This window comes from Lagopus leucura, unplaced genomic scaffold, assembly GCF_019238085.1.
Source record: "Lagopus leucura isolate 7727_CA_CO unplaced genomic scaffold, USGS_WTPT01 Super-Scaffold_100002, whole genome shotgun sequence".
NCBI classification, from domain to species: Eukaryota; Metazoa; Chordata; class Aves; order Galliformes; family Phasianidae; genus Lagopus; species Lagopus leucura.
In genome coordinates this window covers 83,137,284-83,159,610 of record NW_024962263.1, presented here as the reverse complement: position 1 = coordinate 83,159,610, position 22,327 = coordinate 83,137,284, and the positions used below count along the sequence as shown (strand labels likewise).

The 22,327-nt window shown below is 40.8% G+C and overlaps 1 protein-coding gene across 1 annotated transcript in view; it reads left to right on the top strand.

Annotated features, from left to right (window-relative positions):
- KCNQ3 (potassium voltage-gated channel subfamily Q member 3) overlaps positions 1–22,327 on the top strand; it is a 195,453-nt gene that overhangs the window by 63,147 nt on the left and 109,979 nt on the right. The window lies entirely within an intron of this gene.

Below are 22,327 nucleotides of genomic sequence, written 5' to 3'. Positions count from 1 at the left end.
ATTTCTATTACAGTGCTGCATGTAGGAATCAAATGAAATGGGAACCCCTATTGTGCTAGGTGCTGCAAAACCACAAATTAGGTGATTGAATCCCACAGTTTAAACACCACTGTTTCTGTCCATTTCCTATGGGGATTAGAGTCCATTTCTGATGGTATTAAAGTAGGTGGATTTTTTTTTTTTTTTTAAATTTTTTTTTTTGCTTGAACTTGTGGAAATCAATCTGTTAAGTACATTAAGGACTTGCAGTGTTGATCGCTAGCAATGGGGCCATGTAGCATTGGGGTGTTCATAAAAGGGCAGAAGTGGAAGTTGCACTGGGTAAACAGGATAGTAGTATAGGCACATAAATTGAAGTAATCAGAATCTCTGGATAAAGAGGTTAGATTATTGCAAGAACTTCTTATTTAGAAGAAAAAAGGAAAACTGACAAATTCAAATTTCCTCGGATTTTATCCCAGAAACTACAAAATACTGAGCATAATATCTGCATGTTGTAACTGGTTCTGTAGCCTCTCGCACTGGAAAGTAGATCTGCAAATAAGGACCTGAGGGTCTTGCTGGACAACAAGTTGACCATGAGCCAGCAGCATACACTTGTGGGTAAGAAAGCCAGTGTTATCCTGGCAAACAGGTGGAGGGAGGTGAAATTCCCCAGAACTGAGCTCCCCACAATAGAGACATGGATGTCCTGGACCAAGCCCATCAAGGGCTACTGAAATGATGAAGGGACTGGAGCACTTCTCTTATGAGGAAGGGCTGAGGGAACTGGGTCCTGTTCAGCCTTGAGAAGAGAAGGCTCAGAAGGATGTGATTAATGTGTCTAAGTATTTGAAAGGGAGAATGTCAGGAGGATGGAGTCATACTCTTCTCAGTGATGCTCAGCAACAGAACAAGAGGCAACAGGTACAAACAGGAACACAGGAGGTTCTGTCTGAACATGAAGAAAAACTTTTTTACTGTGAGAATTACTGAGCTCTGATGCAGGTTGCTCAGGGAGGTTGTGTCATCTTCTTCAAATATTCAAAAGCTGCCTGGACACAATCCTGGATAGTGTGTTCTGAGTGTCCCTGCCTGAGCAGAGAGGTTGAACTAGATGGTTGCCAGAGGTCTTTTCCAGCCTCAACGATTCTGTGATTTTGTGATTTGTAGGAACAGGATTTGTTTGGCTTCCTGGGGAAAAATTACATAAAAAGATGATTCTAATGAAAACAAGCCAAGGACACAACCAAGACCAGACAAATCCCAATTTTCCCACAGTGTCTGGCACTGCACCTCAGTCCAGTGCTTTGGGACTACAATGGCATGTTCTCCCTCATCTGCTCAAAGCTCTGCAGCAGTCTAACTGGACATCAGAGGAGTCCCACTGTTTAATGCGCATTCTCAGGTACAGTCCTGTGCTGTAACCCTGCAGCTATCTCCCATGAAAGCATCCAACACATAAAGTCTTATCTTTGGAGTCAGAAAAATACCAAGAAGTTTGTCTAAGAATGACCCGTCTGTGAAGGAGACAAATTTTCATTTGGATGCTATTTCCTTCCATTAAAATGCATTATGTCTTTTATAATGTTTCTGATCAGCACACTGTGATGTGGATAACCTAAAGCAATGAAGATGAAAGGAAATCATTACACATTTGGGTTGTTTTTGTCAATACTATTTCTTCCTTTCCAGTGTACACCTGAAGCACTTATTATATATGCGCTTTTCTGACTGTTCCTTGTCAGAAAGACTGACCACCAGCTCAGGCTTCTCTTCATAATACTCAGTTCATCTGAACTGAGTGCAGGGAAGGAAATATGATATCTATTTCCTGATATTTTCCCAGAATTCTCCCCCAGTTTCCCAGCTTCTAGCTCAGAAATTTCTGAAGGAAAAGGATACTTCTGGATTCTTGTAGTAGCCATTTGTTTTCTCTGTTGATGTCTAGCTGATTTTTAAATAAAATGGATTCTAGTACTGCAGTCTCTTAGGAAAGTGGTATTTAAAGTATTTTCTCATTTTTCCTTTGCTTATCAACTTGCAATTGCTGGCTTTATGCTATTCCTTCTATTTTGTTGGAAAAGACAGATGGCATTTGCCTAGCTTTTCACTGTCTCTGTGCTACTTATGATATCACAAACCTTTCCCATATCAGTTTCTTTTATTCTAGGCAAAGAATTGAAATGATTCCTCAAATGGAAGGTGCTTTTCAAGTTATAACTATACTTTTGGAAATATAATTTTATACTGGAATGAACTGTGTTGGGAATGTTACAGATTTCTTCTGACGGTAGTTGAAGTATACATACAAAATTTAATTTGCTTGGCTAAGTTTGTCTTTGGCCAAAAACCAATAATGGCTTTCCAGAAGTCCTGAATTACCATAACTTTCTGAAGATTCAGTGCTGTCTGATGGAAATGATTCAGTTGCTTAAACATAGGACTTCTACAAGAAGTCCTAGGTTATCTGAGATAACTACATAGGATAGCAGAAAAGAGATGACATCTAAAGGGAACCAAAGCTTTCTGGTATAGTTCCTCAAGGACAGATCAGAAACCAGAGAACAAGTCAGATGCCTCCATTTAGGCATGTGATTTTCCTTCTGTAAGTTATGAAGTTATGAAGGAATATGAAAGACAGCAACTACCTGTTGTCATATGGAGTTCAACACTTCTACTGAGTGACATGAATTAGCTTTGAGGCAGACTCCACCTCTTTATGACTCTTGACAAACATGAAACTGAACCTAATATCAAGTTGGTGTACTCTTACCAGTCTTGTCCACTTCAAGATTATGATTTCTAGAGAGCAACTGGGAAACCAAGAATGACCAGAGCAGTACCATGATATAATAAAAGGCAACTGTGCCACACTTGCAGATCATCATCTTGAAACATTTAAGAAGACCTGCTCATCAAATGAATGGAGTTAGCAATATGCTATTTAATTCCATTTTGTTCAAGAGTTGTTTTAAAGCAATAATGAGAAAGACATACTATAGAGTTTAATAATTGGCCTTGATAAAAGCCAAAACCAAAGATATTCTAGCTATTTAGAACTTTTTGTGAATTTGTGAAATCATTTGACTCCACAAACATTTTGCAGTACTGAAAGTTAGCATTTCTTGGTGAAGATACCCAAATAAGGAAATAGGGGTGGCTTTCAGATACTTCAGTTTAAGGAGGTTGTAACCATGATTTTCACTTAAACAGATGATAATTTCTATCCTAAACTATATGGATAAAAGGAGTTCTAGCTATGCTGTAAGCAACTATTTAATGAATCCACATTTTGTTAGCATTACTCTCATTTCTCTGGATATTCTTGTGTGGGCTTATTTGTATGTACTCATTGAAGGAACTTAGAAGCTCTTGGGTGTCTTCTTCATTTATGCATTTTGTAATTAGAAAATCCAATTGTTAAGAATTGGGGCATGTGAAGAAACATCCATTTCATCTCCTGCTGTGATCTTGCTATACCTCCCAAATTAATTGATATCAAGCCAAGTTTGAACTCAGATAAAAATGCCTTTAGGGATTGATCCTGGGTGTATTTACGGGTCTCGTTGGTGATTTAGTATGTGTAACCTGTACAAGACCACAGAGTGTTTCATTTGTTCTTGTCAGAAGGTGGAGGACATTCTTGTCCTGGAGATAAACAATCACTGAAGGACCTGTGATGCATTTTCCAGAAGAGGATGTTTCAATCCTGATGGAGCAGTCCATTTCCAAAGGCCTTGTAACCTACAGAGTTACAATCATACCAGCATCAGTCAGTAGGGAATGCCCTCATTCTTTGCTTCCAAGATGAAGTCCTCCAGGTTAAAAAGGGAATTCTTGCAGCCAAAATAGCCACACAACCACCAGATCTAGAGGGGAGCTCCAGATGGATTATTGGGAGTTGCATCCAATTCCCTACATAAGAATCTTTAAGAATGGTGTTTTTAAACAGCAAACCTGCAACACCTTTCTCTTAGACAAAGTGCTCTTTTCCTTTTTTTTGTAGTCATAGGAAATATCAGATGCTCACAGCAGTGAGTTGCAGACTTTTATTCTTCTGTAGCCATGGATGAGTGAACTTTATGAACAGTTTTCACAGCTGCTATTTAGCCAGAATGAACAAAGGTTGGATGCAGGGCTCATCTGGTTGAGCATGCATTTACTCCTGCAAGAGTAAGGAAGGGTAAGGTATCTTGCTCCAATTTATAGGAGGGAGATGAGGTTCTTTTAATATCTCTGTACCCAGCGTGAGATTAAGAAAACAACAGTTCATATGTTAGTCCAACCAGTTTATTACAAATCCTAATCAGGGAGATGGGGAAGGGAAGGAGGGCGATAGAAAAGATGGGAAAAAAGCAAGAATTGTGTAAAGTGGGGAGAGTCACCATGAGGATCCAGCAGCGGTCCTGTTGCATGGCGTTTGAAGGTCCGAGGCAGAAACAGAAGGGGGGCGGGAGGGAAGCAGCAGTGTGGCCGGCCTTGGACAGCAAGCAGGTAGCGGAGGCAGTCATGGAGCCAATCTGGGAGGAAGCAGCAGTGCTTAGGCAGCAGGTCTAGGAGAGTTTGTCAGCATGCAGGAATTCTGTAGTGTGAGGAATCTGATGGCAGACATCTCTTCTACTTCAGCACGGAGGCATCACTTCGTGAGGAATCATTCTGTTGTCAGAAATCCTATCCTCATTGCTTTCGGTTCCTCTTTTATCCTTCTTTTCCTCCTGCCTAGGTGACGTGGATGGGCCTTGAGCAAGAGTCACTGAGTACCCCCCTAAAATGGCCAAGTAACAACAAGTAACCTCCCCCCTGCTGTCATGCAAATACAAGCAAAATACATGCGCTGTCCCTGGTGGTGTTCAAGAGGCGTCTGGATGAGGTGCTACGAGATATGGTTTAGTAGCTTAGTAGGTAGTATTGGTTATATGAGTATGGTTGGACCAGATGATCTTGTAGGTCTTTTCCAACCTTGTGATTCTGTGACTCTATAAAAAGCAACAGTGGAAATTTATCAGAAACTCATGGACTCTCAGTCAGATTTGCAGCAACATCTCTCTGTCCTTTGCACCAGTTGAGAATCTCAGCCTGTCACTCTTTTGTCACCTAGATTTGATTAGGAGTCCCTTTCTTAAAGCTGCTGTAAACATTCATTCTTCAATTCTATTTTCAATTCTCAATAGAAGAATGTGTCTAATTTACCTGTACAGAACTTGGCTAGAAAGTGCTCTTCTGTGCTGAAACAGTTTATAGAGCATCTTTAAAGCAATTTATGAAGGCACTAATGAAATTTTCCTCCTTTCTACCCAGCATTCCCATTTCTAAAACTTAAAAAATACACCAGCCAGCATAAAACAGAGGATGATTTGCTTAAATTCAGGCATTTTTAACCTCCTTCCCTTCCCTCATGCAAAGCAATTTTCTTTTTAAATGTTACAAAATTTGCAGCTGTGCTGCTGTAACAGGATGTTCTCAGCTATAAGAAACATATGAGCATCTGCATGCTTTCTGACTCAAAATTTTTAATTCAATTTTAGTGTACACTTGTCGTGATGAATTCAAGCCTTGTAACTATTGAATAAGCTTTGGGGAAGATGGATTGAGATTGGAAGAAGTAATGTGTCATCAAATGACACATTTTCTTTCATCCTGTCTCAATGTCAAGGACACAAAAGAAAAGGGATGAATTAGTTTGGACAAATATACTTAGAGACTCATATTCCAGCTTACCTTCATTGCTCCTCTAAATTCAGACTGTCAAGGTGGTATTTGGGTACTGAACTGAAGGTTTACTGGGAAGAGTTAGCAGTGCCAGAGTAGAGGTATGAAACACTGAGCCCTTTTTAACCTCTCTGTAACATTCTATTTGCTCACTGTAGTCCTCAGTGTTGCATTTATCCAGGTTTCCTTGGAAGCAATTATAGATGAAGGACGATCCAGCAACAGGAGTGCTTTCAAAGCCAGGAGAACCCTGCAGCCCATCCATTTCTTTGCTGCAGTATTTCTCTGTGACCTTGGGCTGACCACATAGCATGGCCTGTGGCATGGTTACAGGAGAAGTGGGGAGTGAATTAATGTAGCTTAGTGTAGCTTAGTGAGTGCTGCGATGGGCAGCTAGTGAATGGTCATGTTTGCACTCTGGTTATCCCTTCCATCAAATATGGTGTGTCAGCATCAACACCAAGGAAGTGCTTGGGAGAAGCAAAGAGTAGATTTTGTGCACGATCACCACTGCACACTCACCTATGATGCTGTGGTAAACAACAGCTGTGAGTAATAGGACAGGATAGATTATAATACATTGTCACAATAGTTATCCATTAGTTTGAAAATGAAACCAACAGAATTATATTTAAATTTATCTTGATTTATTAGTTGCTTCATAACACACTTCAGTTCTGGTAGGTGAGGAGGCAGACAACCATGTTTTTTGTTCTTTGAAGGACTAGAGCCTAAGTTCTAGTTCAAGGAAGAACATGGTTATTTGCTATTTCTCTTTAGTACTTAGTGCTGCTATAAATCTTTCCTAAGTTAAATGATATTTCATGTTCCTGATATATTGCATTAGAAAGTAAATTAAATAGTTTCTGTTAGATTGGTGTTTTCTTCTGGGACCAGCTGAGCATTGAAGGCTGTGTGACCTCTTCAGGAATTTCTGGGGATATCCACATTGCTCTACATAACCAGACTTTGGCCTGTAGTGGATTTGCAATAATTAGAAGCACCCACCATGACTGCCTGAAAGTCAAAATTGGTACTGAAAAGCTTTATAAGAGAGGAAATGTGGTAGATAAAGAGCATGAATCTGCACACAGTTTCTGCTTTCAGATGGCTCAGGAGATTAGTCGAAATACAGTAGAGGACTACTGGCTTCAGAGTTGGAGGAAATGGCATGACCACTGTCATGCCTCATCTCTCAAAAGCTTTTTCCTCTGTGAATTGCACTGATTGCCTTTCTGAGCATGATGAGGCTTTGTCCATGTTTTGCAAAATGCTTTGCAGTCCTTCACTGAGATGTATTAGATGCCTGGTATTTGCAGAAATTACTGTTGCCTAGCAAAACTTGTCCTTTTGCTAGCAATTGCTTTCAGTCATGGCCTTTACTAGCAGTAGAAATGTCTTGATTCAAATAGATGCTTGGCTCAGACCATACTTCCACAGTGTTTTTTTGTTGTTTTTTTTTCCATACCAGGTCCAGCTATTGTTTTGAACTGTACTCCTTCTTAACCTGTTGGGCTTTTTGTTTTGTTCAGCTTTGGTTTATTACCAGCGATTGGCAGGAGTTTTGAATGAAATCAGACGCTTCAGCCTCTACTTTGTCTGCTGCTGCACCTCAGCGTACAGCCGGGAGACACTGGGAAAGTACTTGTGTGAAAATGTACCAGTACATCTTTGCTATCAGCATCCAACTAGAAGGATCTCCCCAAGCAGAGGTTTTCAGTGTCACTTTTCAGAAATTTATTTTGGTGCATGTGAATTGGGATATTGTTGTTGCAGTATCTGAGGCTCACCCATTCTGTGATCTTCTTTGCCTTACATTACAACCCCTGTCCCTTAGCAACTCACCTTGTGCTTTGGGTTTAAGTTGAGGACCAAGAAGGGCTGTGTGAGTATGAATATGTGTACAGACAGACTTCTAGAAATTCACTAGGAGGATACAAATACATAGGCAAGAGGGATTTGCCAAGTCCTTGAAATGTTAGTTGTCTGCTAGGTAAAGTTATGGACACAACACAAGTGAGAAATAGTGTTAATTGCAAGCCATGTATGCTAGGTCAAAATTCTGAAACCATTCCACCCCCACCCCCTACAGTCAGGAACATAAAGACTTAAAAAATGTCACATATTCCTCCTTAGACTCAGCCAAAGTTGTATTTAAAAGCTTACAAAGTGACAATTCTTCTCTCTCTGTCTCTCTGGGCTTGTTATGCCATCAGATATCCTTCTCTCGATGTTGTCATCATCTCTTGTATAGGCTGGTGCTTTTTGTTTAGATAAAATATATGATACTTTGGCAGCACTGTCTCAGATTCTCCAAACCATGCTCTGCTTCAGCAGCAGCTGTGAAGTACAGAGTGGATTTGCTGACACAAGGGAAAGAGCTCAAGCATACAGCTGGACTTGGCTCGCTGCTGCCGAAAGAGCGAGGTTTTGTTCCCTGACCTCATCCTCCTACCTTCCTTTCATACCCAGACACCTTCCTCTCAGATCTCTGTCTGACCTACTTAACTCCTGCATCCACAAAATAACATTATTTTTTGCCTTCCCTTTCCCTTTCCCTTTCCCTCTCCCTCTCCCTCTCCCTTTCCCTTTCCCTTTCCTTTTTTTTTTTTTGCTTAGGCTCCTGTCTTGCACAGATTCTTCAGTGTTAACCAGTGTGTTTGCTTCATTTGTAGATGTCTCCACTGGAACACTGAGGAATTCACTTTGTTGACCCATTGTATTTGCCAAGTTGGGAAAGGCAGTAATTCAAACACTGGCTTTCAGTATTTTGTCTGTGTTGTGTTGAGCTCTGTACAATTCTAAGGGTTGTGTTCAAACTGTCAGAAAAAGCAGTTTACCTATGTGCATTTTTACCATTATCAATTGCTTCATGTTTTTCTTGTCAGCTATAATGCTAAATCAACTCTCTAAGGACTTTGCTGTTCCTATTAGTGGTAAATGTTGAAAAGTTGCATTGGTGACATAACTTGATTTGTTGAGGAAGCTGGTAAGAATTGGATTCATATCTATTACTGAGACCATCCATCCTCTTTAATTTTATGAAGCAATAGCTTTTTGTTGTTAGGCTATTCCATGAAAAGTGTGCATGCCAAGGCTGCTGGCTTGTTAGAAACTGAAGTGGCTGATTTAAATGCCTGTTGGCTTTTATGGACATGGAAAAGAGATTTCTGGGAAGGTCTGTATTTTCAACTGAAAGACAGGAATTTCAGAGATCTTTGCTCTTCATGACCCTCTTCTAGTTTCAAGAGGGTTTTGTTGTTTTACTGCTAACAATGGAATTTGATCATAAAGAGTACCAGGAAGTGATCAGAAAGCCTATTTTCATGCCGTGACATGAATAGGCATAAAGGTCAATCCCATCACTGAGGCAGAATCCCCTTCAGAGTGTAGTTTAAATTCCTATAAGTAACAAGTTCAACAGCAGACGAAGAGCATGACCTGAAACTGGACTAAACTGCAGAATCCAAGTAGTCCCGACAAAATGCAATGCTGTCAAGGTCTGGGGCTTGTTCCACTTCTGTCTTTAAGGAGCTTGATTTTACCTGTAGATTTTGGCACCTGCAATCAGTCGGATGGGTGGGCATCATCAGACTTGAACATCTTGATCTCAGTACTGTTATGGGGATTTTGTGCTGATGGCAGATTATGAACAATTATCTAACCAAATCATTTCAGAGTAACTAAAAACTCGAAGTTCCAAAGTGCTTTCCCCCCTTCCTCCACATGAGCCCTCTGTCCCTCTGATGCCAGCAATGCTTGCATGTCCATCCTACACAGAGAATATTTCAACTCATGTCCCACATTTTCTGACTGGGGATAGGACAGCAAATACAGTGAGCATCCTCTAGGCAGGAATGTGCTACAGACTAGTTAACATGAGTTCATGCTTCATGCTTGTGGAACATGCTCATGTAACATGACTTTAGTAGATGAGTTGTCAGTGCAGCTTTTTCTCATTGAAGGTCCTCATTCACATCTCCTTCCTGGAAATTGATTTTCAGGAAGATTGGAGGAAGTACTGTCTTCAAGATTATCTTTCATCTTTAAATCTTTTGGAAATTGGAGGAGGATTGAGTGGGAATAAGGAGTGGAGAGATGTCTGGCAGATCACATAATTTGGTTTCATGTGAAGCTGGCTAAGAAGTGGGAATGTACTAATTATCTCAAAAAGGATGTTTTCTCCATTAAAAAAATTAAATATGATTAAAAAAGACTTTACCACCAGGGTAGATGTTAAAAAAGCCTTCTTATTTCTTTTCAGTCTTGTATATATTTGCAATTGTCCAAAGTTTTACTTTATATTGTTTCTTGCCTGTATTCCACTTTGTTTTTAAGCAGATTAAGCTTTGCAGCAGTTACATTGGTCACTGTAGTAGATAACAGGCGCACAAATGCATGATGCCTCAGATCAACAGCACTGGACACTGCTGTGGACATGAGTATTGCTTCGTCAGTGGCCAGAAATTAGAAGTCTGACTTGCAAATCCTGCAAAAGGAGGATGCAGTGTGAATGGAGTGGTGAAAAAACTGCAACCGTAGCAAGCTACAGTGCAAAATGCTCCTTTAATGCTTTGAGAACCAATGTTAACAGCATTAACATGCTCTAGGATTATCTTCATAATCTGCTCAGTGCTACTCCAGGGAATTTCTCTGCTACCCAGGTGAAAGTAATGCTGAATGTCACCTTCTGAATCCCCAGAACTGCTCATCGCACCTTCTGATAGCTCTCCCCTGAGAGGAGACCTAACCCAATTCTGCTTAGTTTGTAAAGCTTGACAAGATCACCACACAAGGTACTACATTTTTAAGGTGCATACATTTTTCATTTTAAATCCTGCATCTCAAGCTATCTATAGTTCAGTGTTTAGGCTGCAAATAAAGCTGTCGCTGGTGAGTGGAGCACAAAAAAAAAAAAAAAAAAAAAAAAAGAAATGATGATAAATGAGTTAATACTGAGTTTGTCACAAGCTCATTTGCTGCGTGAATTAAAACACAAATTGGCCTGTGGGTTTCAGGTTTACTAGCCTTACTACAAAGTGTGTTACTGCAGAAATCTGATGATAGTGTGTTTGAAGGTCTATTTTTCTTAAAACTAGGCAACTTGGCTGTCCTCTCTCTCACTCTGGCACAAAGTCAAAAGAATAGAGAAGAACACTGTGCTAGTATGAGTGATACTTTAAAAAGGGAGTGCCGTATATACATTAAATTAATCTCTTCAGGTCAGGGGAGCTGTCTGCATAGTAGCATCTGTCCGTAAAGTATTATGTACTTATGGTCCCATTTCTGGACATCTAATTTATTTTAATGCTAAATGATACCCTTAGCTGGCCTTCACTCCTTTTGGTAGTTACAACTATCACTGCTGTTAATTAAAATAATACCTGACTCCATGCTAGACAGCAGGACCACATGCTGCAGGAACAAGACATTGCCACAATTCAGAACAGCCGTTATCACGAAATAATAATCATAGAATCATCATAGAATATCCTAATTTGGGACCGATCCATAAGGATCACTGAGTCCAACAAGAAAAGCCTAGACCTACAGAAGAAAAAAATTGACATGGAAAAAGATAAGGTCATGTAGCAAATGCCACATTCAGACACTTTTATTTAAATTTTACATGGTGTGTGGGGCTTGCTTTTGGCTAAGAGGGATAAGTGTAGCTCACCCTTCACTCCTGCTCATCTGTAAAAATCAGGTCTGGGTTCATGATGTTTCCATCACAACATCTTTCCCTGTCAGAGGCAGCCTCTGTAGAAATACACTTGTCAGTCACAGTCTTTTGTCATTTGGTACCCAAATAATCTCTTCTTCCTTTGTCAGCTTCTTTAAAGCAAAATATCTTTTTATCCAAAGGTGCATGGCAGACTGAATAATGGGGAAAGGAGCAGAAAGGCTGTATGTGTGTTTGGCTAATGCAAACCCCAAATTTCCTACTGCATTCTCAGAAGTCCAGACATCCAAGTAACCTTTGCTCCACTGCTGGAACAGGGCATCATGAACCATATTTACCTCTTCTATATGTCCTCTGGGCTCTACGATCCCGCATATTGCTAACATCTCTTTTACCACAGTGCAGGTGTGGTAAAGTGTTCCCTTCCATCCTTGTTATAAGCATGGGAAAAGCAGACTGTGTGGGCAGCAGCAAGCAGCTTTCCATGAACCACACCACCCTGTTATTTCACAAAGAATGAAGGGTTCTTCATTTAACTTTGTAATAGTGCATTTGCTTTATTTTTTTTTTTACTATACCCAACCATCCAAGGCAGTGTACACACAGGTAAATTAGAGTGCTTGTAGAAATGATAAGAATAACATGCAGAAATTCTTCAGTCACCTGTCTGACCATTAATTTGCCAAGAATATTACCAAATATCATTCATTTATCTTCCTTATCTTGACATAAGGCCAGGGAATACCGCCTTTATCTTACAGATGAGGAACTGAACCAGTGTGGGTAATGCCTTGATCTTCAAAGATATCTCAGTTAAATGGGATCCAGGTGAAAGTTGGCATTTAAACTGTAAGCAAATTCTTAAATAACTTTGAAGCCCTGTGCTTATGGGATTTCTCAAAGTCTTAAAGGGAAAGCTGTGGGTAAGCAGGGACTTGAGCTGAAATTTCTCCACGCTCAGACAAATGCTTTGTAATGATCCCAGCTTTCACTCCATCCAGTTATCTATAGGCAAAGGTGAGAAAGCATTCAAGTGTTAAATTTTCTTTTCTCCTGAGTGAACTTATATGGAGTTTTGCCCTTCTCAGCTGCAAATCTGAGGATTAAGAGGTGATGCTTTTATATATTGCACCCTGAGAACTTTCTAAAGAAGTAGATCAGAGAACGGGGATCTTCTACCTTAAAACTCACGTTTGGGTGTTTCATCTTTGTGAAAAATTGTCTGAACCTGTCAAAGATCTGAGATCTTATTTTCTGTGGTACTCCTGGAGTCTGTGAGCATGAATTCTACATTTCTGACTATGCTAATCTTATTCCATTCTCTGCTTCTTCTGCTATGTTGTAAGGCTCTACATTCACCCTGTCACCAAGCTACTGAACAAGCATCAAGTCGCAGATCTGGAGGCATGTGTCCCTTAGGTTTTTGATCCTTAACACTAGGATTTGTTTGCAAGTGCTCAGGAACAGAAAGATGGTGGCTAATGTTTTAGGAGTCTCTCATTTTGATACCAAGATTGTGTGGAGGAAAAGGGTAAAAGAGCTCTGTCTTGCCCTTGAAGAGGATGGATATTAAGACTGTGAAGATCTGAAGGCTTCTAGTTGCACAGTGAATAAGGTAGGGGACAAGATCACATGGTTAACCAGAGAACTGCTCATGCTCGTAGCACATTTTGATTCAGCCCTAACACAATACTTGATTTAAAACTGATAAATCACACCTTTCCCAAACTGGTCTTCTTCCTTGGGATGTGCAACACACGAGACTTGAGGTTCATCTGAAGAAAGGTCGAAGAGTGATAGCTCTAAGTGAAGTCAGTGAGAACTGGTGGCAAGATTTATGGAGCTGAAGTTACTGATGGGTTAAATGTGTAAGAATGGAGTTGTTCTTTAACTGTAATTGTGATGTAGCCTGTGTGTTCACACCCACTGTACGTAAATCATTTATTTTCCAAATAGTTCAGGAATTTTGGCTAGTCATTTGTAAAAATAAGGTAATGGATGATTTTTGTACAGTGAATGTACTTGAAAATGGTTGTTAGTTAAACCTCCCCTGGTAGCTTCTGCTCTAACTAGATTTAACTTATATGCTTAGATGTGTTTCTTAACATCCTGGGTGGAATGACCAGGCAAGAGATTCCCAGCAGTGATAAAATTGTGCTTAGATAAGACATTTGTAAATCGTCCATGGAACTTATTCTATCAGGTGCAGAATTGGTTGTATGAACAGTTTATGTAGTGTAGTTGTGTTATATGATAAATGTTTTATATGCAGTTATGATACAGCAATAATGATGAATTATATGTTTGCTGGAGTGGTCACAGGACAACTGGCCAGACAGAATAATGGGAGTAAACATAAAATCCTTACCAATCCAAGCCAAAGGTGTTCTTGCAAGGCACAATGCACAATGGGGTTGTTCATCACCATCCCTGTTTGAGAGGTCTGATTCCTCACATGAGCACATTTTCTTTTTGACAAATATTTTGTCCACGAGTGTCCATGAAACAAATTGTGAATAAAAATGCTACAGAAATGTCAAATATTCAGAAAGGTCAATGAGCTGGCTCAATAAACTAGGCTCTCAAATCTAATAGTGTGTCTAACAGCATATCTCTCAGTCCCAGCACCTCCTATTTAAAATAGGGACAATAATACTCTTGAAACTTATCTTCATAAGTCCCTCTTGAAGCAGATAAGGATAATAATGATGTGCTCTGAAAAAAGTGAATAATGAATTGAAACTACGCAAAGATTGAATGAGTCATGACAAAAATTATACAGACTTATCATTAAAAAGTGACATTAATCTGGAGTGTTAAATAGCTGCCTGGTTGGTGCACGTCATGTCTTATGTGCAATGAATGAGGTAGGGACCCAGTGGGAAAAGTAGCGTGTGATTATGTATTTAAGGATTGTCATAGTACCCATGAAGAAGGGATGTAGAATACAAAGGAACAGATGATAAAATAGCCATTCCATTTGTGGTAATTTCTTGACTTTAGATTGCTTTGACCTGAAAATTTGCTATTGTATCACATACTTTTCTGCCCATGAGTGGTAATAAAAATCAATTCATTAGAGAGCTTAAAAGCTCATTTAGAATATCCCCCTATTGCTTCTTGATAGAATGGTTTGCTTCCCAAGAGACTAACTTTATAAGGAGTGCAACATTTCTTTTCCTTTTCATAAAGCTTTACCATGACACATGCAATAACAAACACTGCACTACACCAGTATGTGTTTGTGTTTACTCTGTTTGAGATTCCCCATCAGCCCTCACCACTGTTAATAATTCTGTCATCAAAGCTGAGATTGCCATGGGAAGCATATTGACAAAGTTAAACAAACAAAGAGAAGGACTAAGGAAAAATAAGCAACTTGCATCATGGAAATTTGTGTCCCTGCAATGTTCTAGCAGCATACCAGTGTATGGATGAATTGCCAAGAAAGGAATTAGGGAACATAAGTGTTCTTTAGAGAAGAACCCAGAAAAGCGGACCTCACTAAAATGGAGACATTTTTTCTTGTGGATCCAGATTGTTCCTTTCTCTGTGCTCCTTTCTGCCTTCAGTGGGACTCTTATCAGCCCTAATATATTTCCATTCAGGCCTCTCCATGCTTTTAGAGTTACTTTGGCAGTGTTTTATCTGAACTGTTATCTCTGTAGTAGCTGAGAAAAAAAACACCACAAACAGAAAGCAGTGCTCATGTCAAACCTGATTTTAGAATCAAGTGGAGATGGAAAGAATCAGGCCCATAATCTGTAGGTTGCTGTTACTGTTAAGAGGCAAAAAACATTCCAGAGCATCACGGCACTGCACTGTTCAGGACTAACAGTAAGATACTTGTAGGTGTCACTGGAATGTTGAGTTACAACTTCCCCATGTTTTACAGTTAATCCTCAAAGACAGGAAGGGATGTATTTTCATTACTATGCAGTTATGGCAGTGAGAGTCTTTCACGAACTCTGCAATAGCAGCTGAGACCTCTTTTTAATCACACAGTAGTGATAGAAGAAGGGGAATGGTTTTAAACTAAAAGAAGGGAGATTTAGATTCAATATCGGGAGAAATTTTTTCACAGGGAGGGAGGGTGCGGCCCAGAGAGACTGTGGATGTTCCATCCTGGAGGTGTTCAAGGCCAGGATGGATAGGGCCCTGGGCAGCCTCATTCAGTGGCAGTTGCCTGTGATAGGGAGGCTGGAACTGGATGGTCTTTGAGGTTCCTTCCAACTCAGGCCATTCTACAGTAAAGGTCAAAGATATTACAAGTGATGTGCTTTTATGGAAGGTCTCTCTGGAATTGGTGATTCTTTACCTATCCCGAGTCTCGTGGTGAGAGTGAAAGCTAGCTGAGCAACGTCTTTGCTCTCAGTGCTGCAGATAGACCTGGCAGCTGGGTTCATTGCATGTGCCATCATTTTGTCTTTTAGAGCAGCCTGGTTAGAGGTATCTAGGCCTTTTAAAGTCTCATGTCACTGACATGCTGGAGGCAGTCTTCTGAGTGATGTGTCTGCTATTTATGCTGCAGTGCCAGCCAGCACATAAAGTACCTGGCCCTGGGGTAGCTGACCCATGCCCTTTCCCCCTGCCCCCTGAGAACGCCAGTGGATCTGGTGTCATTATCTTGTGCTTATAGAATCCCTCAAATGTGACCTAATATAAACTGACTGATGTGCACTTAAATGCACTGGGCTGGCTGGTTAGGATAAAGGCTGACGAATGGGAGGACTGTGTGCAAGATGAGAAGAGAGAGTGGGCAGCTTCAGACTTTGTCCCTTTGCAGGTTGGCTCCTGGGCAGTGCAGGCAAAGGAACAAGGCTGAAGAGAGAGAACTGTCTGATGTTACATTTTCCTATCATCCTGTATCTGAGGAGCTGTGCATTTTAACGGTAGCTGGGCTGGTATGTGACATAAAGTAGCTTGCTTAGCTGGGTTTTGGGAAGCTAATGCTTTACATGGAGAAATCTCCCATTTCAATCATCATCTTTGAGTGCAGATACAAACTGTCTTTAGGTAAACATTTCTTACAATGTATGTGCTGGATCAGGAGAGACTGAACACCAGTACTACTCAGCTGAAGTCACGGGTCCTTCTGATTGATCTCAGCAGCGGATACATGCAGGCTCAGGGAAAGAAAGAAAGAAAAAAAAACAAAAACCAAAAAACCAAGGAAAATGTATAGAAGTGAATAAAGGAAAGAGACTGGCAATTTTTTTTTTTTTTTTTTTTTAATTAACTTCCATTTTAATCCACAGAACCTGATTTGGCCATCCTGATTTATTTGGGTAATTAGATAATCTTTGGCTAAGTGTGGTCAAGCTGATGGGAAGGTTTGCTTTATTATAAGTGAGCCTGGCATTAGAGACAGCATCACTGGGTGGTTTCTAATTGAGACCCTTATGAATATTTTCCTCCTGCTCTGCAGGGTGATGTCTCAGGGCTGTTGCTGCCTTTGTTTCATCACGACACTCCTCTGCCAGCCTGAGTGCTGTCACAGCCTTCTTGCAGGGGAGGATTCCAGCTCCAGTGAGTGATTCCCGTTTCTTTTATTTTTAGCATCAAGATGTCTTTTATTCTGGCTGAAGGACAAAATCCCTTTTCACAGGGGCTGCTTGAACAGCAGAAATGAGTGGCTATTAAAAGAAGTCTCACTGTAAAATAGGATAATAACCCAGTTATTTTGCATTTCTAAGCCAGCCTTGCACTGATATTTCTTTTCCTACAATATACACCAATTAGCAGCAGCCGAACAATAAAAAAAGCAGTCTGTGCATTAATCTGACAAAGAATCAGTAGCTGTGAAATGGAAGAATTATTCTGTAGCATTAATGAGAAGATCCACAGCAAATTATTAAAAAATGGACTTTGAGTATTGCTATGAATGCCCCTTAAGTCTTTGAGATATTTTGTGTATTTTAACGCCTTTCCTGTAAAAATAAACATAGTTGACATGCTACATTCCAAGGACAGCCCCTCCTATGCCTGTATGCTCCTTCAACGTCCTCCATATTTCATATTTTTCTTGTGCACAAGTATAGGGCTGAGCACAGCTCATGCTGGATCACTGTTGACAGTACATGAATATTCCTCCACAGACGTAGAGGTTGTTTTCTAGAGGGCAAAACGTTGACAAGGAATAGGAGTAGCAGGATATTCTCTTTCAGTGCCTAACAGCTTGTGGGTGCATCCTGGTGCCCCAGAGGTTAATGGGAAGGTTGGGACAATCCTCAATCAAGCTACTTTGCATTTATCATTAAAAACCAGCCATGACTGCACAGATCTAAATACAAGAATGGAAGAGGACAGATGAAGCTGGTAAACAGCGAAGGCACTCATTATGCTAACTTGATTGTAGTTAATTAAAAAGGGATATTAGCTGATTGGATTACAGGGGATGGAGCAGAATGACCCTTTGTTAATGCCTGTGCTTGCATCAGTAGGATTCTTTGGGCTGGCCAAGAGCCCTTCTGCATCACTCTCATTCTTGTTTCTTCTCTTCTGTGTTCAGGGGCAGATGCTCCCACACAGTCTGCTCATCAGAGCAGCATGCCAAACTTCCCAATAGCTGTTGTGCCAGGCTAGCTAGAGCTCTTGTCTCTCTCTTGTCAGGCTGTGGAAGGGAGCAGGAGCCATAGTGCACTGTTGTGTTCTCTGACTGTTCTCAGTGGGTGTGCAGTCTGTTGGTTGCACTAATCGGAGCTTGGGCTAGAGAGTCAAGAAACCATATCCAGTGCCTCCCAACATCATGCTAAGCAGGGTTTATTTCATCCATGTCGCTTCCATAAACAGAATCTTGGCCAGTTCTTGTGAAGAATTAAAAAAAAACCAAAAAAACAGCTAGGTAGAATTACTGTGTACATACTATATGAGGTAATACATATATTTATTGAATCATAAAATCACAGAATTGTTAAGGCTGGAAGAGACAACTAAGATCTTCTAGTCCAACCATCGACCCATTACTACCATGCCCACTAAACTGCGTCTCTCAGTGCCACATCTAGCCTTTGACATACAGGTAAGAAAAGTAGGAATATTGGAGTATAGATTTGAGAATTAAACCTGATGAAGGCTGAAACAAAGGCTCATACTGTTCTATACAATGGCATCCCGGTGCTTTATATAGTCTTTTTTGAACTTCACATGTCACATCAAATCTCATAGTAACACAGTCTCAGGTGTATATTAACTCTTTTGACTTTGGCAAGACTGATCTTGCTATGCTTTGTCATGGTTGCCTCATATTTAAAATTCAGAGTAGAGCAACAGACAGACAAGGATTCCAGAGCAGGCAGCAATATTAGAAAGCCTGAAGAGAGTGCTGCACATATGCTGGGCAAGGAGTGAGGAGTGTGAAGTGTATTTCTGCAAAGAAATGTCAAGCGAGTCTATTTGCAGATTTCCTAGACAGTCATGCACCTCTCACTCAGTTAAGCAGGCAGACATCACATCACAGTTGACATCAGAAGCTGTTCAGTTTGATTAATTTTTGAAAATAGGGTGGCCACCAAACTTTCACGGAAGTTGGTAACGTTATGAAAAATAATATGGCACATCCAGGGAGGTTGGTGAGTCACCATCCCTGGATGTGTTCAAAAGCCATTTGGATGTGGTGCTCAGTGACATGATTTAGCAAAGGTTTGTTAGAGCAGTATGGTTAGGTCATGGTTGGACCCAATGATCTTTAAGGTCTTCTCCAACGTGAGTGATTCTATGATTCTATCTTATTTTTTGTGGAAACATCTCATATTTCCAGTGTAGAACCACACTACAGCTCACCCTTTTTGCACAGTCTTTTCTAAAAATATTTCTTGAATATTCGTTATTTCTTGATCTTAAAACTACAGGTTGCCTAAATCTGCCTATGAAGTTTGCTTTTGTGCAAGGGCTTGGAAATGCAGGAAAAAAATATCCTTTTTAATCACATAGGATTAGGATGTGTGACCAAAGGAAAACCTTCAAAATAGAAATGATTTCAAATATGATTCCAAGAATTGGCTGTAATGTATAGATTAATTTAATACTCTTAAGGAAATCTCAGTCTCAGGATATGATACTAGCATATTGTGTAGACATGTAGGATGGCTAGTAATGTTGCTCCTTTGAAATCATAATAGATAATTGCATACCAAGGTATCAGAAAATAGGGCAGACACAGTAGGAGCTAAGACTATTAGCAAGTAGATTTTTGGCTGCCCTAGGACAAGTGCAAAACAGCAGATTTTCTAGTTAAAAACTAGGACATTTGTACTGCAGGGAATCTAATGTCTTACCAACAGCCGTTTTGTTTGAAAGGAAACACAGTCATTGATGTTGATTGAAATAGCAATGTATACAAGGGAGACTATGATAATTTGGATTGAAAATAAGTATATTCATTTCAAAAAGTTTTTTTTCTTTTTTCTTTCATTTTTCTTTTTTCCTCTGTTGTTTTTTCTCCGAGAAGATATCAGCAAAAACTCCTTTGTTTAGTCCATATAGATGCTCGTTTCAGGTTAAAAATACAGTTTGCTTGCAAACCTAGTGAATGAATACTCATTGTTTTGGTACCTGCAGACTTTTTTGTCTTGACTGTAAGTTCATACCAAGACCTACTGCAGAAATCTGTCTTTCCTTCCAGTGGGAAGTGAAGATAGAAATGAAAGGATTAATGTCCAAAGCCTACATGCACTGTTTTCTATTCTGCCCCATCTCTCATGTTCAGCAGCCTCAATAATGCCATATACTGATTCTATTAGATCTTCACCAAGTTTGCTATTGTTTAGAAACTTTGCAGTCTATTTAGGGTGTTGACGTGATACACTTCTATGTTATGAAGTGAGGAGAAATGAACATAAGACATTTCAGTAAGAAGTTTTAAATTCAGTGAATATGTTGATTTCATATTTTAAACTCAGCTGAAGGTGAGGACCTTAGGAAGATTACATTAGAAAAATAAAATAGTCTAATGTGAGCAGAATATTAAGGGTTTCAATTCCAAAGTCTAACTCAAAGGAAAGATTGCTCTTTTTTCACTTGCTTACATTTTGCCAAGAAGCTGACACATACAAATAATACATTATTTTGGTGATTGCTGTAATTGGAAGAGATTTAGATAAGAGTGAATTTTGTGCATGAATGTGTACTAGATGACCCCTCAAAAACATTTCAAGTTCAGCTTTTTATGCTTCTCCATGTAGAATTAATTGGAAGGGATGTAAGCAATTTGACTGAAGACTCACATAAAAATCAGCTTTCTGAAGTTTTTCTAATTGTATCTGTTGATACGTAAATTTGGACTGAGTCTAGAACTAGATTCCCTTGAAGATGGCAATGAACTCAAATGGGTATATAGGCCAGTTTAGCTGCTCTTGTGGTTTTACCTGGCAGGTGGCTAAGGATCAAACAATTGTTTGCTCACTCCCCACATTCCCAGTGGGTTGGGGGAGGGAATCAAATAAAAGAAAGTAGAACTCATGGATTGACATAAAACTATTTTCTAAGATAGAGAAAGAAAAAGAAGAATAGTTATGACTAAATACATATATATATGAATGTATATATCACAGAATCACCCGGGTTGGAAGGGACCCCAAGGATCATGTAGTTCCAACCCCCCTGCCTAGCAGGGCCACCAAACATACACATTCAGATCAGGTTGCCCAGGACCCCGTCCAACCTGGCCTTAAACACGTCCAAGGACGGGGCATCCACAACCTCCCTGGGCAGCCCGTTCCAGGGCCTAACCACTCTCCTAGTAAAGAACTTCCCCCTAATATCCAACCTAAATCTTCCCTCCTTCAACTTAAAACCATTTCCCCTAGTCCTGCTGTTATCAGCCCTTCTGAACAGTTTACTCCCCTCCTGGGTGTAGGTTCCCTTCAGGTATTGATAGGCTGCAATGAGGTCACCCCGCAGCCTTCTCTTCTCCAGGCTGAACAAGCCCAACTCCCTCAGCCTGTCCTCATAGGGGAGGTACTCCAGCCCCCTGATCATCTTAGTCGCCCTCCTCTGGACCCTTTCCAAAATCTCAATGTCTTTCTTGTACTGAGGGCTCCACACCTGGACACAGTACTCCAGGTGGGGCCTCACAAGAGCCGAGTAGAGAGGGACAATCACCTCCCTGTCCCTGCTGGCCACCCCTCTCCTGATGGAGCCCAGGATCCCATTTGCCTTTCGAGCTGCCAGAGCGCACTGCTGGCTCATATTCAGTCTCTCGTCCATCAGGACCCCCAGGTCCTTCTCTGCCGAGCTGCTCTCAAGGACCGCTCCTCCCAGCCTGTACAGGTGCCTGGGGTTCTTCCGGCCCAAATGCAAAACCTTGCACTTTGCCGTGTTGAACCTCATCAGGTTCACCCGAGCCCAGCCCTCCAGCCTGTCGAGGTCCCTCTGAATGGCATCCCTTCCTTCCACCGTATCAACCGCACCACTCAGCTTGGTGTCGTCAGCAAACTTGCTGAGGGTGCACTCAATTCCCTCATCGATGTCATTCTGTCCCAAGACAGACCCTTGGGGGACACCACTTGTTACCGGCCTCCACCTGGACATAGAGCCATTGACCACCACCCTCTGTCTGCGGCCTTTCAACCAATTGCTTATCCATCGGGTCGTCCACCCATCAAATCCACTTCCCTCCAATTTGGAGATGAGGATGTGGTGGGGGACCACGTCAAAGGCCTTGCTCAGGTCCAGGTAAATGACATCGGTCGCCTTCCCTTCGTCCACCAATGCCGTCACTCCATCATAGAAGGCCACAAGATTAGTTAGGCATGACCTTCCTTAAGTGAAGCCGTGCTGGCTGTCTCGGATCACATGCTCATTCTTTATGTGACCGAGCATGTTGTCCAGGAGGATCTGTTCCATGATCTTCCCAGGCACGGAGGTGAGACTCACCGGCCTGTAGTTCCCTGGGTCCTCCCTGCTCCCCTTCTTGTATATGGGAGTGACATGACCCTTCCTCCAGTCGTTCGG